Consider the following 17,063-nt stretch of genomic DNA (forward strand, 5'->3'; position numbering starts at 1 on the left):
AACAGGATAGACCACCCAGCATCGATCTAAACACCAAAAAGACAAAGTCAGAAATAGCCCTGTCTACCTTGCTCCATCCTCCTTACTGACATCTGGGGGCTAGTGCCAAATTCAGGAGAGCTGTCTTACAGATGACTCAAGCAACAGCCTGACACAGTCATACTCACAGAATCATACCTTACAGACAATGTCTCAGACACCACCATCACTGTCCCTGCATGTGTCCTGTCCCAACAGAAAGGCAGACCCAGCAGCGATGGCAGCACAGTGGTGTACAATCAGGAGAGAGTTACCTTGGGAGTCCTCTCCGCTGACTCCAGACCCCATGGAGTCTCATGACACCAGGTTAAACATGGGTGAGGAAATCCCCTGTTGATCACATACCACCCTCCCTCGGCTGATGAATCAGTCTCTCCTCCATGTTGAACAGCACGTGGCGGAAGCACTGAGGGTGGTGACAGCACAGAATGTACTCTGGGTTGGGGGCGGGGTGGTGTTTCAATGCCAACCACTGAGAGTGGCTCGGCAGCAGTATTACTGATTGAGCTGTTCGGGTCCTAAAGGACAAAGCTGCTAGACTGGGCCTGCAGCTGGTAGTGAAGGAAACAACAAGAAGGAAAAATCTACTTGCCCTCATCCTCATCAATCTTGCGACTGTAGTTGCATCTGTCCTCTATGTGTAAGAGAGACTATCACAGAGTCCTTGTGGAAACAAAGTCTGACCGTCACATTGAGAATACCCTCCATTGTGCTGTGTGGTACTATCACTATGCTAAATAGGACAGACTTTGAACAGATAGAGCATCTCAAGGCAAGCTCAGGAGTGGCGATGATTGCCAATGGTTCCATAATGTTCAGCATCATTCACAACTCCTCAAAAACTGAAGCAGTCCATGATCAGATGCACCAATATGTGGACAATATCCAGGTTTCGTCTGAAAAGCGACATTTCACATTGGTTCCATGCAAGTGCCAGGCAATGATCATCACCAATAAGAGACAATCCAACCATCACCCCTTGACAGTGAATAGCATTACTATCACTGAATCTCCATTGTCAACATCCAGAAATTCAATTGGCTGACCACAGAAACACAATGGTTACAAGAGCAGGCTCGAGGCTAGCTATTCTGCATCTAGTAACCCACCTCCTGATTCCCCTAAAGCCTGTCGATCATCAACAAGACACAAGTCAGAATTGTGATTGAATATCCCCCATTGTCTGGATGGGTGCAGCTCCAACAACATTCACAGAGTGATGGTGTCACAAAATCACAGACCCTACAGCTAAACATGTCCATGCCGACCACATTTCCAAACCTTAACGAGTCCCATTGGCCTGTGTTTGGCCCATATCTCTCTAACCTTTCCTATCCATGTCAATCATATCTATGTCTTCCTAACCCTAACGCTCCACTCAAAAAGCTTGATACTGTTCAGAGCAAAGCAGCCTGCTTGATTGACATCACATCCACAAAGCATCCATCTTACCACCATTGATACTTAGTCGCAGCAGTGTGTATTATCTATCAGATACACTGCAGAGATTCACCAAAGATCGTCATACAACACCTTCCAAAACCAAAAATAGAAATTGTTGGAAAAGCTCAAGTATGAAGGGGCACGTGCCCCAAAATTTAACTCTGATTTCTCTTCACAGATGCTGCCAGACCTGCTGAGCCTTCCAGCAATTTCTGTTTTTGTCTCATATTTACAGCAGCTGCAGTTCTGTTGGTACCTTCCAAACACATGAACAGCTCCAGTTAGAAGGACAAGAGCAGCAGATATATGGGAACAGCATGTCTTCAAATTCACCTCCAAGGAACATAACATCCTGACTTGGAAATATATCGTTGTTCCATCACTGTAAGTGGGTCAAAATCCTAAAATTGCCTCCCTAAGGACATTATGTGTCAACATATTGTATGCGATTTATCGCAGTTAACTAAGGCAGCACCTTCTCAAGGGATGGTCAGCAAATGCTGACCCAGCCAATGACGCTCACATCCAATGAATTAATATATGAAAACAAATGAAGTGTCCCTCAGGAGAGGAGACGGAATGTTCGGGTCCTGAGCTCCATCCCCCAGCCCAGGCACTTTGCTTGCCAATGAATGAATGAGATGAAAGATTAGGGACAGTCACATGCTGTGGACCCAGGTATATAAGAGGGAATTAGAGATCAAGCTGAAAAGGAACGTGTTCCTGGGTTATGGGGAGAGAGAGGGTCATTGAGATTAATTGGGTCACTCACAGGCACAATGGGCTGAATGGCTTCCCACTGTGCTGTCAGATTTCAGCTGCAGACAGTTCACAGTTTTGTCCCGTCTCAGGAACAAATGTCCAGCTGCTCCGAGCTCCTTCTTTCACTTCCTCTCTTGGTGAAGTTTCAACCTTGCGATATGACAGTCTTTGCAGTTATTTTTTACACTGGGGCTTTCTGCTGTAATCAGAATCTCTAATAATAAGTGTCCGATCAGTGACAATCAGAGCAGCTAAGAACAGTCAGGACTGAGGAGCCAGACTTACTGGGAAACATATTGGGAAGATCAAAGCCACTCTCCCAGCTCCCAGCTCCACTTCTCTCCCCGAACACTGTCTGCTGCTCAACCAGACTCTTTACAAACTTGGCTTCATCTCTGAGAATGATCTGAGCCTTGTATCTTCCATATCACAATGATCAGCCACTGAAAATCTCAGCCATGTCTTTTGGACTCAAAACGTTACCATTCCAATGTTATCCAAACCCATATCAAAGCCAGTGCTCTGCATAAACTTCAGCTCATCGCAAACGGTGCTGCCTATATCTGAGCTCACACCAAGTCCCATTCTCCCATCCCACACCGTGCTCACTGACCGACATTGGCTCCCAATCCAGCAACATCTGGTTTGAAAATTCTCACCCTTGTTCTCCAGCCTCTCCTTGTCCTGCATTCTCCCGATGTCTGCAACCTCCTCCAAGCACCCTCAGTCAGTGTGATCAGCAACTTTAGATATATGGCTCTCGATTAGTTTATCCAAGTCATTGAGAAATATCATAAAAAGCTGAGGTCCCAGCAAAGATCCCCGGGAATACCACTATTCACATCTTGCTCATTGGAGGAATCATACATCCCGGATTGGTCTCATCTCCCTCTTTCTCCCTATAACCAAGCTAACCTTTCCTTTCCAGCTCAATCTCCAGTTCCCTATTGAAGACCTGGGTTCACAGCATGAGCCTGCCCCTACCTTGCTCTCCAATTTGGCATCTTATTCAATCATTGGGAGACAAGCTGCCTAGGCTTGGGGTGTAGAACAGAGAAAATAGAATATAGAACATAGAACAGTACATCACAGTATAGGCCCTTTAGCCCTTGATGTTGTGCCAACATTTTGTCCCACTCTAAGATCAAACTAACCTACATACCCTTCCTTTTTAGTATCATTCCTGTGCCTATCCAAGAGTCACTTAAATGTCTCTAATGTCTCTGACTCTACTATTACTCTACATTCCATGCACCCACCACAGCGTTAAGAACCAACCTCGAACATCTCCCCTAAACCTTCCTCCAATCACCTAAATATTATGCCCCCTTGTGATAGCCATTTCTGCCCTGGGAAAAAAGTTTCTGTTATCAACTCTATCTATGCCTCTCATCACCTTGTTTGCCTCAATCAAGTTACCTCTCATCCTTCTTCACTTCAGTGAGAAAAGTCCTAGCTCCTTCAACCTTTCTTCATAAGATATGCCCTCCAGTCCAGGCAGCATCCTGGTAAATCTCCATTGCACCCTCTCTAAAGCTTCCACGTGCTTCCGTTAGTGAGGCAACCAGAACTGAACACAATATTCCTAGTGTGGTTTAACCAAGGCTTTATTGGACTGCAGCGTAACCTCGCAGCTCTTAAATGCAATTCCCCCCAGCTATTGAAACACACCATGTATCTTCTTAAGAACCCTATCAGCTTGGGTGGTAACTTTGAGGGATCTCTGAATGTGGACCCCAAGATCCCACTGTTCCTCCAAACTGCCAAGAATTCTACCTTTAACCCTGTCATCTGCATTCAAATTCAATCTTCCAAAATGAATCACTTCACACTTTACAGTATGAACTCCATCCGTCACTTCTCAGCCCAACCCCACCTCCTATCAATGTCCCATCTTCACAAATGTGTTTTGTCACACCCTCAAATAATTCAATAAGGCTTGTGAGACATGACCTGCCCCTCACAAGGCCATGTTGAGTATTTCTAATCAAGCTTTGTTTTTCCAAATAATCATAAGTCCTGTCTCTCAGAATCTTCTCCAATAATTTGCCCACTACTGATGTAAGACTGACCGGTCTGTAATTCCCAGGGTTTTCCCAAATCCCTTTCTTGAACAAGGGAATAACATTTGCCACAGTCTAATCATCTGTTACTACTCCACTGGACAGATTGAAAAAATCATCACCAAAGGCACAGCAATCTCTTCCCTCATTTTCCATAGTAACATTGGGTATTTCCAGTCTGGCACAGGGGACTTATATATTCTCATGTTTTTCAAAATTATCAGCACATCCTCCTTCTTGACATCTGTTTGAGTGCATCAGCGTGTGTCACGCTGTTCTCACAATTGACGAGTGACTACTGAAACAACATATTCATTAAGGATTTAATGTACATCATCCAACATGGCACAAGCTCCCTCCACTATCCCTGATCGGCCCTATCCTCACTCTGACTATCACGTTTTTCCTCACATAAGTATAGAATGTCTGAGGGTTTTCCTTAATCTTACCCGCCAAGGCTTTCTCATGCTTTCCCCCGCATGACAGCTCTGGATCTGAAGATGGACTCACTTTGGAGTATCCATGAGGCTGAGGAGATAGTGGATAGCACGTTTAGTGAATTGGTCACACCGGGGATTAGGTTTGCTGACTAAGGGAGGGAATGGGTGACCAAAAGGCAGAGAAAGAGGAGGAAGAAAGTTCAAGTGTGCTCTGCGGTCATCTCCCTCCAAAACAGGTATACCATTTTGGACACTTTTGGGGGACGTGGCTCACCGGGGGAAGGCAGCAGGAGTCAGGTTCATGTCACCATGGCTGGCTCTACTGTACAGAAGGGTGGGAAAACGAGTGGAAGGCGAATAGTTATTGGGGATTCACTTGTAAGGGGAGTAGATAGGTGATTCTGTGTTAGAGAACGACATTCCCAAATGCCATGTTGCCTCCTAAGTGCACGGGTCAGAGATGTCTCAGATTTGCTGCAGGACATTCTGAAGGGGGAGGGTGAACTAGGTGGGTGTCGTGGTGCACATCGGTAGCAGTGATATTGGCAATAAACAGAATGAGGTCCTACAAGCAGAATTTAAGGAGTTAGGAGTCAAGTTAAAAAGTATAGCCTCAGAGGTAGTAATCTCAGGATTGCTACCAGTACCACGTGCTAGTCGGAGTAGAAATGAAAAAATAGGGTGGATTACCAAGTGGCTTGAGAGATGGTGCGGTAGGGAGGGTTTCAGAATTTTGGGACATTGGAACCGGTTCTGGGGGAGGTGGGACTATTACAAATCAGACAGTGTACACCTGGGTAAGCCGAGAACCAATGTCCTTGGGGGTGCTTTTGTTAATGTTGTTGGGGAGGGTTTAAACTAATATGGCAGGCATTGATATAGATAACAAACAGTAATAGGCCCAGCACCGAGCCCCAGGACACTCCACAAGTCTCAGGACTCCAGTCTGAGCAGCATCCTTCCACTATTACCCTCTGCTTCCTACCATCAAGCCAATTAGAGAAAAGTATTTGTCTTCGGTCAGGAATTAGTTTGGAGGTAGGGGACTGAGAAGAGGATGATGCGTGTGCTCTCGAATGAGCAAGATGTGAACAGTGACACCAGTGATCGGTGCTGGGACTTCAGCATCTCATGATAGTTCTCAATGACTTGGATGAAGGAATAGAGAGGAAATTAACCAAGATTTTTGATCACACTGACTGAGGCAGCTTGGAGGAGGTTACAGAGACAGGGAGAGCGGAGAATAGGGAGGGATTTCTTTTCAAGGATGAGAATTTGAAAATTGAGGTGTTGTTCGTCCAGGAGCCAATGTAGGCTTCATGATGCAGGAGTTGGGGAAATGGGACTTGGTGCAAGTTTGGATACGGGCAGCAGAATTTGGGATGAGCTGAAGGATACGGAGGGCAATTGCTGTGAAGTGTGCAAATACAGCATCAGAATGGTCATGTTTGGATTCCCATAGACACGGCTGAGATTTTCAGTGGCTGATCTTTGTGAAATGGAGGATATGGGGCTCAAATAATTCTCAAAGATGAGATCCAGTTTGTAAAGAGTCCGGTTGAGCAGCAGACAGTTCTCAGGGAGAGGGATGGAGTTTGCACCGGGAGCTGAAGAGGATGGCTTTGATCTTCCCAATGTGTTTCCCAGTGAGCCTGTTTCCTCAGTCCTGACTGCTCTTAGCTGCTGTGATTGTCACTGATTGGGCACTTATTATTAGAGATTCTGACCACAGCAGAAAGCCCCAGTGTAAAAAATAACTGTAAAGACTGTCAGATCGCAAGGTTGAAACTTCACCAAGAGAGGAAGTGAAAGAAGTAGCTCGGAGCAGCTGGATGTTTGTTACTGAGATGGGAGAAAACTGTGAACTGTCTGCACTCCCTGGAATCTAACAACACAGGAGGCTGGTTCTGGGATTTTTTTCTGCAGAAACAGCACAGTGATGGAAGAAGTGTCAGTCACTCTCTCACAAACACACACGCCTGCACTCGGAGATCAGAAACAGAATCCAGCAGCAGTTCTGTCTCCAAGCTGTGAAACCTGCACAGAATTGTTCCCTCATTCAGTTTATAACTGGCAGGATAGACCAAGCAGGGGAGGCAACACAGTGGTGTGTACGGTCAGAAGGTTGTTGCCCTGGGAGTCCTTACCATTTACTATGGAACCCATGAAGCCTCATGACAGCAGGTCAAACATGGGGAAGGAAACCTCCTGCTGATTACCACATAGCTCCGCCCTCCCCTCCAACTTCAACTGAGCAGTCAGTCTTCCTCCATGTTGAACAACACTTGGAGGGAGCACGGAGAATGGGAATGATGCAGGATGTACTCTGAGTAAGGGACTTCAAATTCCACCATCAAGAGCTGCTCAGAAACATCACTACTGAGCAACCTGGTCAGGTTCCACCTGCTAGACTGGACCTGGGGCAGGTGGTGAGGGAACCAACAAGAGGGAAAAACGTACTCACCATCACCCTCACCAACCTGCCTGCTGCTGGTGTATCTGTCCATGACAGGATCAGTAAGGGTGACCACCGCACAGTCCGTGTGGAGACAAAATCCTGTCGTCCCATTGAGATTACCTTACACTTTGTTGGGCAAGAGATATGGGATATCAGGAAGAGTTTTTTTCGCAGCAATTGGTAATGACTTGGAAATTAGTGCCCATTCAGGTGAGGCAAGTGAAGACAGTCAGCTATTGCAATGGCAGATTGGATGGGCTCTTGATGGAAAAAACCTGAAAGGCTCTGGGGGTCGAGTAGTGGAGGTGGTAGGACTGACTGGATTGCTTCATGAAATGACAGCATTTGCCTGACAGGATGAATGTTCTCCCCCTGTGCTGGAAATAGGTCTCACTCAATGTGGGGTTCACAATTAGAGAGTTTTGATGCAGTAAATACAAGACAAATTGTTTCTCCAGGCAGGAGGGCCAGTAACCAGAGGGCACACATTTCAGAAGAGTCTGAAGGACAAGAGAGAAGATAAGAACATTTTTATCCGGCGAGTTCATGATGAGTGTCTGCAAGGTGAGTGGAAGTGGATTCAACAGCAACGTTCAAAAGGCATTTGGAGAAATAGCTGAAAAGGAAACAATTGCAGGGCTATACAGGAAAGGCTGGGTAAATGGGACTCATTGGACTCATTTGATCAACAATCACATTCGGCCCAGCGAACCAAATGCGACGGGGTTGAACAGTATATTCAATAGCACAACCACTGAGAGAAGGATGGATGAAGGGCAGGGGGTGTGAGAGTATGCTCGAGGGATCTGAAGGCTCTGCTGTCAATGGTGGGATAGCAGTAATGGGCAGGAGACCAGAGACAGATGATGGAAGGGGGAGGGAGAGAATGTAAGTCTGCAGCAGGACACAGAGTGAGGGAGGAGGGAGGTCGTGGAGGTAATTGGTTGGCAGTGAGGTCATGGTGTCATTCTGGAATGACAGACGGGTAAGACAGGGAAGGGCCCACTCCATATCAGACAATGTTGGAGTTTATGGAATGTGGATTCAGGAATCTGGAGAATACATTGGAATCGTAGAGTTAGGAGGCGGGACGAGCAGGAATTAGGGTCTTTGTGGTCAAGGAGCTGAGTTAGTACAGAGACAGACAATGTCGTTGAGATTGAAACAAGAGACTAACGTGACGGAGAGGATGTGGGGGTTGTAGCTCAGGTATGGATAGTCCAGTGGGAAGGAGGCCCATGTATACATCATCATAGAGACATAGAGGTTTACAGCTTGAAAATAGACCCTTAGGTTCAACTCATCCATGCCGACCAAGTTTCCAAAACTGAACTAGTCCGATCTGCCTGTGTTTGGCCCAATCCTCTCTAAATCCTACCTATCCATGTTCCTGTAAAAATGTCCTTGGAATGTAGTAACTTTACTCCCCTCTACCACTTCCTGTGGCAGCTCATTACACATACACACCAACCTCTGCATGAAAAAGTTGTCTCTCAGGTCCCTTCTAATTCTTTCCCCTTCAACTTAAACCCATCCCTTCTAGTACTGGACTCTTCTACCATGGGGAAATGACTTTGGCTATCCAACTTGTCTACAACTCTCATGATTCTATAAACCTCTATAATATCAACCCTCAATCTCCTGCACTCCCTCGAAAAACATCCTCGGCCTATCCATCCTCGCTTGATAATTCAGACTCTCCAATCTTGGTAACATCCCTGTTAATCTTTGTTTTATCCAAACCAGTGTAATAACTTCCTTTCTGTAGAAGGGTGAGCAGAAATATATACAGTGTCCAAGTGTGGCCTTCCCAATGCCTTGTACAGCTGTAACATGATGTCCCAGCTCCTGTACTCCCTGCTTTGATCAGTGAAGGTGCGCGTGCCAAATAGCTTCTTCACCACCCTGTCTACCTGTGACACGACTTCCAAGGAACTATGTGTCTGTACCCCTCACTCTCTCTGTTCAACAACACTTTCCATGGCTCTACCACTAATTTATAATTCCTGCCTTGGTTTGTCTAACCAAAATCTAACTCCTTCTATTTATCGAAATTAAACTCCATCTGGATTTGTTGACCCACTGGCCCAGTTGATCAAGATGACATTGCACTCTTGGATAACTTTCTTCCTTGTCCACGATGCCATCAATTTTCATGTCAGCCACAAACCTCCTGACCCATTCCTCCTATTTTCTCATCCAAATTGTTCATACAATTGATGAACAACAGTGGATCCAGGATTGATTCTTGTGGGAGACGGCTGGTCACTGGCTTCCAGTCTGAAGAACAACCCTATCTCACCAACCTCTGCCTCCTCTCGTCAGGCCAATTTCATATCCAATTGGTTAGGTCTTCCTGGATTGTATGTGATATGATCTTCCCAAGCAGTCTACATGGGGTAACTTGCCTAAGGCCTTGCTAAAATCCATGTAGACGGAGTGTACTGCTCTAACTGTATCTATCTTCTTGATTTATCCTTCAAACTCTCAGTCATCTACTGGTCTCTATTGGAGGTCCAATGAACAGGAGGCCTATGTGTACTTGTCTGTCTTGGAGGATCTAGGCAGAAGAAAGTCCATGTTTACTGGTCTCATTTGGAGAGTCCAGCAGGAAGGAGGCCCATGTTTACTGGTCTCTATTGGGAGGTTCAGTGGGAAGGAGGCCCATGTCTCTCTATAGGGCAGCCCCGTGAATTGAATTCCATGTTTATTGGACTCTATTGGAGAGTCCTGTGCATTGTGGACACCATGGTGGGAGTGGGGTTTAGTACCTTTCTGTTTTAACTGTGTGATGGTCCAACATTCACCCCAGTGAAACAGCCTTACTCAGACACTCTTCATGGAAGGGGAAGGAGAGGTGTAGGAGAGGGGAAGGGATTGGAACATGTTGTGAATGGACAGGATGGGTCAGTGGGTCAGGACCTGCCCTGTCCCTCCAGCTCACAGCGATGGCCTGAGGATCTCTTCTCTCTGCTGGGCCTTCATGGAATGAGGTTTGTGTCCAAACCAGTCCCCAGTGAGAATAGACCAACAGCACAGAACTGCCCTTCATTTGACAAGAATCTGTCTGTCTGTCTTCCTGAGTGATACTAAATCCTGGTCAACGTGAAAATGAGGCCTTACTCCAGAAAAAGATATGCTTCTGGGGTCATGGGTTAACATCCATTCGTGGGGCAGAGTAGAGGGTGATTTATCCTTCATTCAACTGTCACCACCTGGGAATCTGTCATAAAGAGAGAGAAGCAGACAGAGAAATTGACATAGAGGGAGAGAAAGAGAGAGACAGATCATGTGTGTGTGAGAGAGAGATAGAGAGACAAAGACATGAGTATGGGTAAGGACAGAATGACAGAGAGGGAGGGAGAGAGACTATAGATTGGGATACAGAGAGGAAAGGAGAGAGACTGTAGATTGGGATACAGAGAGGGAGAGAGAGAGAAAGAGGGAGGAATAGAGAGGGGTAAATAATAGTTGGAGACTTTTGCTTGAAGCGAGTGTTTGGGACAGTGAGAGATGGAGAAATAGAGATTATGAGATGGAGTGAGGAATGGTGAGTGAATTGGAGAGAGTTGTTATGAGACAGAGTGAGAGAGAGAAAATAGAAGAGAGATTAACAGTGGGAGAGAGAGGTAGAGAGAAAGACATGGCAGATGTGAGACAGAAAGATGGGTGGGGAGAGAGAGAGAGGTGCTGCTCACCACATTCTGGGAAGATTGTGTACTTGAGAAAGGGTACAGAGGAGATTTACCAAAATCGGCTGTGGGGAAAGATTGGAAAGGTGGGGATTGTTTTCCTTGGGGCAATGAAGGTTGAGAAGGGACCTGATAGAGGGGTATAAGATTATTTGGGGCAATCTTAGGGTAGATAGGTAGGCACTTTTTACATGAGTGAAGAACTCAACAACCAGAGACAGAGATTGAAGGTAACACAGACAGAGAAACATAGAAACTGCAGCAGTAGTAAACAATTCGGCCCTTTGAGTCTGCTCTGTCATTCAGTATGATCATGGCTGATCCTCTCTCTCAATGCCATATTCTGCTTTCTCCCCAATCACTGATGCTGGTAAAATGCAAAACAATTATCTGTCTCTTCTTCTTAAATATCTTCAACCTGCCAGTCTTCAGTCCATGCCAGTACCTCACCCCTACACAATAGACTCGTACCTTATGTCAAATACCTTCTGGAAATCCACTTTGTCTGACTGGCTCATTGTCTCCTCAAAGATTTCTAACGGATTTTCCAGGCATGACCTCCCCTTGATAAAGCCGTGTTCACTCAGCCCTATTTTCCCATTGGACTTCGAAGTCCTCTGTAATTTCACCCTAAAATTTAAATCTAAAACCTTACCAAAAACTGAGTCCAGGCTAACTGGCCTATAATTTCCATCTTCTCCCTTCTTAAATAGGGGCGTTATGTGAGCCATTTTCCAGTTCCTTGCCCCCATCAAATCCCTCCTCACACCACCTTTACCCGCCGACTCCATTGATTCCTGAAAGACCAATGCCTCCATAATCTCCTCAGTGATCTCCTTCAGAACACACTGGGGTAGTTCATCTAGTTTGGGTGATTTATCCACACTCAGACCTTCCAGCTTCCCCAGTGCCTCCTCCTTAGTGATGGTTACTACACTACCCTCTGCCCCCTGACAGTCTTGAAGTCCTGGTATGTTGCTGGTATTTTCAATAGTGCAGACTGATGCAAAGTATCTATTCAATTCCTCGGATGTTCCTTTGTTTCCTATTATTCTTTCTCCAACCTAATTTTCCGACAATCCAATGTCTATTTTTGCTTCCCTCTTCCTTTGTATATATCTGACAAAACTCTTGCAATCTTCTTTTATATTACTGGCTCACCTTACCCTGTATTTCACCTTCTGGATCCTGAATTGCTTTTTAGTTATTATCTTCAGATTTTTAAAAACTTCCTAATCCACTGGCTTCCCACTATTCTCCGCCACATTGGATGCTTTATCTTTTGCTTGTATGCTGTCCTTGACCTCCCACATCAGCCATGGTTGCCTTGTCCTCCCCTTGGTACGTTTCTTCTTTTTTTAGGATGAATTCCTACTCTGCTTCCTTAATTACCCCAAGAAACTCTGCTGTTTGCTGTCCCAACCTCTTAACTGCTCGGCTCCCCTTCCAACCAACTCTGGCCAGTTCCTTCCTCATGTTCCTTCATGTCAAACTACAGGGGGATTTCGATCATATTATGGTCACTTATCCACAGGGATACTTTCACTTTCAGCTCACTAATCAAGTTTGCCTCATTACACGTCACTGAATCCAGAACTGCCTGTTACATCATGGCTCAACCACAATCTGCTCCAAAAACCATCTCGTAGACATTCCATGAAATCCTTTCCTTAAGATACACTACCCAGCCCACCTATCCAGTTAAGTCTGCCCTGACATTTTGTATACAGCTTTTCTGGCTCCTGATTGATTTTCTTCCCCACACCCTGATTACTGCTTAGAGACCTGGACATAACTTGCGTCAGATTCTTTATTTCCTGCGGTTCCTCAACTCTACCCACACAGATTCTACACCTGCTGAATCTATATCATTTCTTGTTATTGATTTAATTTCATTTCTTACTAACAAGGCAACTCTTGACCTTCTGCCATCTGCCTGTCCTTTTGTTAGGATATGTATCCTTGGATATTTAGTTTCCAGCACGGATCTCCTTACAGCCTTGTCTCTGTGATACCGACAACATTGTACCTGCCAGTTTCAATCTGCACTGTAAGCTGATTGTGTATACTGTGTGCATTTAAGTACAACACCCTCAGTCCTGCTTTGACTGCCCTCCTTCTCATCATTGTCCCCTTATCTCTTGTATTTGATGTTCAACTCTTGATCCTTTCCATATTCTCTGGCCTATTACATCTTCTAGAAACCTGAATAACTTCTCCTGAGCCCTCCTCCACTTTAACTAGTTAAAACACCTTGGAAACTCAATTTACCTCAATTTGTGACATCACTTTGTCTCCCTTACTCGGAATGGTTCACGCATTTAGATAAAAACTCTTTACTTTTTTTCTATTATTGATTTTCCCTGCACTTCCATGGTTCCTTTGATATTCAAAAATTCTGCCCCTTCCTTTTATTTTCTGGTAACAATCAATCCCATCACTAACCACCAACCTACCTGCTCCTTTCCACTCTATTTCCTCATTTTCCATCCAACGGAACCCAACTGTTGGGTCTTTGGCTTGAGTTCAGGACAATATTTATCTTTGAACCATCATCATTAACAGTAGTCTTTGATCTCAATGCTTTTCATGGGATCTTGCTTGGTAGAAACTGGCTGCCACTTTCGCGACATTGTAACAGTGACTGGTTTTCAAACAAAACTGTCTATAAATGTCTTTGGGAGAGCTTGAGGTGTTGAGGGTTTGATTGAATTCAGTTAGAGTCAGAGATTTGTACAGCACGGAAACCAACACTTCAATCCAACTCATCAATGCTGACCAGATACCCTAAATTAATCTAGTCCCCTTTGCCAGCATTTAGCCCATATTCATCTGAACTCTTCCTATTCATATACCCATCCAGATGGTTTTAAATGCTGTAATTCTACCAGCCTCCACCACTTCCTCTGGCAGCTCATTCGATACATACACCACCCTCCACATGAAAAGGTTGGCTCTTAGGTCCCTTTTAAATCTTTCCATTGTCACTTTCAACCTGTGCCTTCTAGTTTTCAACTGCCCCACACTGGAGAAAATATTTTCTCTATTCGTCCTATCTACGCCCCTCATGATTTTATGAACCATTATATTGTCACCCCTCAGCCTCCAAAATTGCAGGGAAAATAGCCTCAGCCTATTCAGCCTCTCCAGATAACTCAAAACCTCCGAACCTGGCAACATCATTGTGAATCTTTTCTGAAGCATTTTAAGATTCACAACATTTTTCCTGTAACAGGGAGACCAGAACTGCACACAGTATTCCAAAGTGCCCAAACCAATGGGCTGTACAGTCGCAACCGCTCTCAACTCCAATACTCAATGCACTGCCCAATTAAGGAAAGCATACCGAATAACATCTTCACCACACTATCGACCTGCAACTCCACTTTGAAGGAACTATATTTTTTTGGGGGGATGAACTGGGAATCTTTCAGTTGTGAAAAATGCCATTCCATGACACCATTGGAGGAAGAGCAGGCAGTTCCCCCAGTACCCTGGTCAATACTTATACCCCAATCAAAATTAATAAAAATCTATTTCCCTGCTAATTATCATAATGTGTTTGGAATCTTACTGTGCACAGTGATCTGGAAAGAGCCACGGGGGCATCCTGAGTTACGGACAGGTGCTACACAAATGCAAATCTTCATTTAAGGTTGGAGCTTCCTGATCCTGACCCTCATCCAATCTCCGTGCACTCTCACCTTCCTGGGGTCATTGAGTCATTAAGAGAAGTGACCTTGGTTGACCCTGGGGCAGTGAGACTCTTTGTAGCAGCACCCTTGACCTAGGCCCATTGGTGTGCAGCAAGGTTTGAAATGTAATCTGGAACCTTCCACATGTACACCCAATGAAGTGAGTGGATCCAAGTCTGCTCCAATGATCTCGGATAAAGTTCTCCTGATCTGTGGGTGATAGCAGGTTTGTTAAAGATATATCGAGCTCCATCCACCGTTCCAGCTTTTGCTCCGCAGCCCTGGAGGTTTCGCTGTTTCAAGTGAATATCCAAGTGTTTTTTCAATGTGATGATGGTTTTGGTCTCTCCCACCCTTTCAATCAGTGAGTCCCAGATCTCACCAGCCTCTGGGTGGAAACAGTTACTCCTCAACTCCCCTAACACTCTGCACCAATTCATTTCAATCTCTCTGCTGATGGAAATCAGTCCTTCCTACCCACTCTGTCCAGGGCCATCATCATTTTACAAACCTCGAATGCTCCACCATTCAATATGATCATGGCTGATCATTCAACACAATCCCCTGTTCCTGCTTTCTCCCCACATTCTTTGATCCTTTTTATCCTAAGAACAATATCTAATTCATTCTTGACACATACCACATCTAATTCCCTCATGCTGGAGGAATGGATGAGAAGTATTGGGTTGTTATTTTTTGACCAGTATGGACACAATGGGCGGTTGGGCATTTGGGGTCTCTATGATTCTATGATTGTATATTACGAATAATTAGGTATCAAGAACTGACCCCAGTAGTGAGACAATTGGTATCGACCTGCCATTCAGAAAAAAAGGCCTTGTTGTTTCTGGCTATCTGCCAACAAGTTCCCAATCCACGTCAGTACATGACCCCCAATCCTCTCGTTCGTTGGGATTTCACTGATTCAGTTGGACATATTTAATCCTGTCAGCTCTTGCTTTAATCATTTCCTGTTCAATGTCTCCCCTGCATTTTCTATCCTCCTCTCAGCTTTCTGCAGGTTTGATCTCCAGATAACCAACATCACTATCCCTGTTTGGGCTTCCCTACTCTGCTGCCTTTTGACATCCCAGGCTGAGGAGTCTATATTTGGCAGTCCCACACTTACTCATTGTGGGAACAGATTCTGAACAATCTCTGTCTCATCCTTCGAGGCCTCCCACTGCCCTGACACTAATTTTCCATCAAGTACTTGGTTTCATTCCACTTTTGCTAAATCACTGCACAGTTTTGTAAAATAGTTCATTCCCAAAAAGAAAACTTTTGCACTTGCTCCATTGTTCTCCATTTGCATCCCTACTCTGAATCTCACTGAGTTCTGATCACTGTCACAGAAATGCTCCCCCATTGGTAGCCCTTACAGCTGCCCATATTCATTCCCTAAACGATGGTCTAAAACTGTCCCTTCTCTTTCAACCTCACGCTCTCAGGGGCAATTAGGAATGGGCAATAAATGCTGATCCTGGCAGTTACTCTCATATCCCAAGAAGCAATTTAAACAATACCTGTTCTTTTGTCGGGATTATTCTGTATTGACTACAAATGTTCAATAAGATTGTACTGCCAGTGAATATACTGAGTCAAAATCCATTTGTTTGACAGGGATTTAAATTGTTACTCTTGTCTTTCAAGCCGTGAAAACTCTCAACTCAAGCTGACCCTGCTGCCCCCCTCCCCGGAGCACGCCAATGCCAAGGGCACTGCAACCCTGGTGTGACTTGCCCATCACTTCTATCCCGATGAGCTGGAGGTGCAGTGGAAGAAGGACGGTGCAGTGATTTCGGACGGGGTTCAGACCAGCAACTACCTGCGAGCTTCGGATAGCACCTACAGTGTCAGCAGCTTGCTGACACTCTCTTGGACTGACTGGGAGTCCAACGCTCGCTCGCCCTGTGCCCTCACCCACGTGACCCTCCCGTCTCCCTCAGAAATAGCATCAGGAGATCAGAATTTGTGTAGAGTGTTGGAGACAGTCCACAGAGGAGGCACAACTTTACTTAGAACAGGGCTGAGCTGACAAGACAAAGGTCAATGTTAGCACTGAATTTCAACTCACTTCCTTGTCAGGACTGCTCAGAGATACGTCTGAGGTTTGGATGTTGAAGTAGGTCACTGCAACAGTGTCAAGAGACTTAACGCTATGTCAAAGTTCATGCTGTCCTCGTCTGGGTAGTGTTTGATGGGGAAGTGTTGACTGTATGCCAAGTAAAATCTCTTGAAGTTGCTGAAGACGGTCAGCTGTACAAAACAATGTGAACCTCAGAAGTCTCTGCTTCAGTAAACCAGATCTTCTTCCTGCTTAGCTATAAGTTCCAATTTAAGGTTTTGTCACTGTTTAAAGGGACAGAATTCTTATGTTATTTCGCAAATCTCCACAAGTGATTTCCTTAAGCTCAATTGTGGCTGTGATTTTGAGCAGGTTTCTCTGTCTGGGCTGTTAAGTGCAGTTT

Source organism: Hemiscyllium ocellatum, chromosome 9 (assembly GCF_020745735.1).
Source record: "Hemiscyllium ocellatum isolate sHemOce1 chromosome 9, sHemOce1.pat.X.cur, whole genome shotgun sequence".
Taxonomy (NCBI): domain Eukaryota; kingdom Metazoa; phylum Chordata; class Chondrichthyes; order Orectolobiformes; family Hemiscylliidae; genus Hemiscyllium; species Hemiscyllium ocellatum.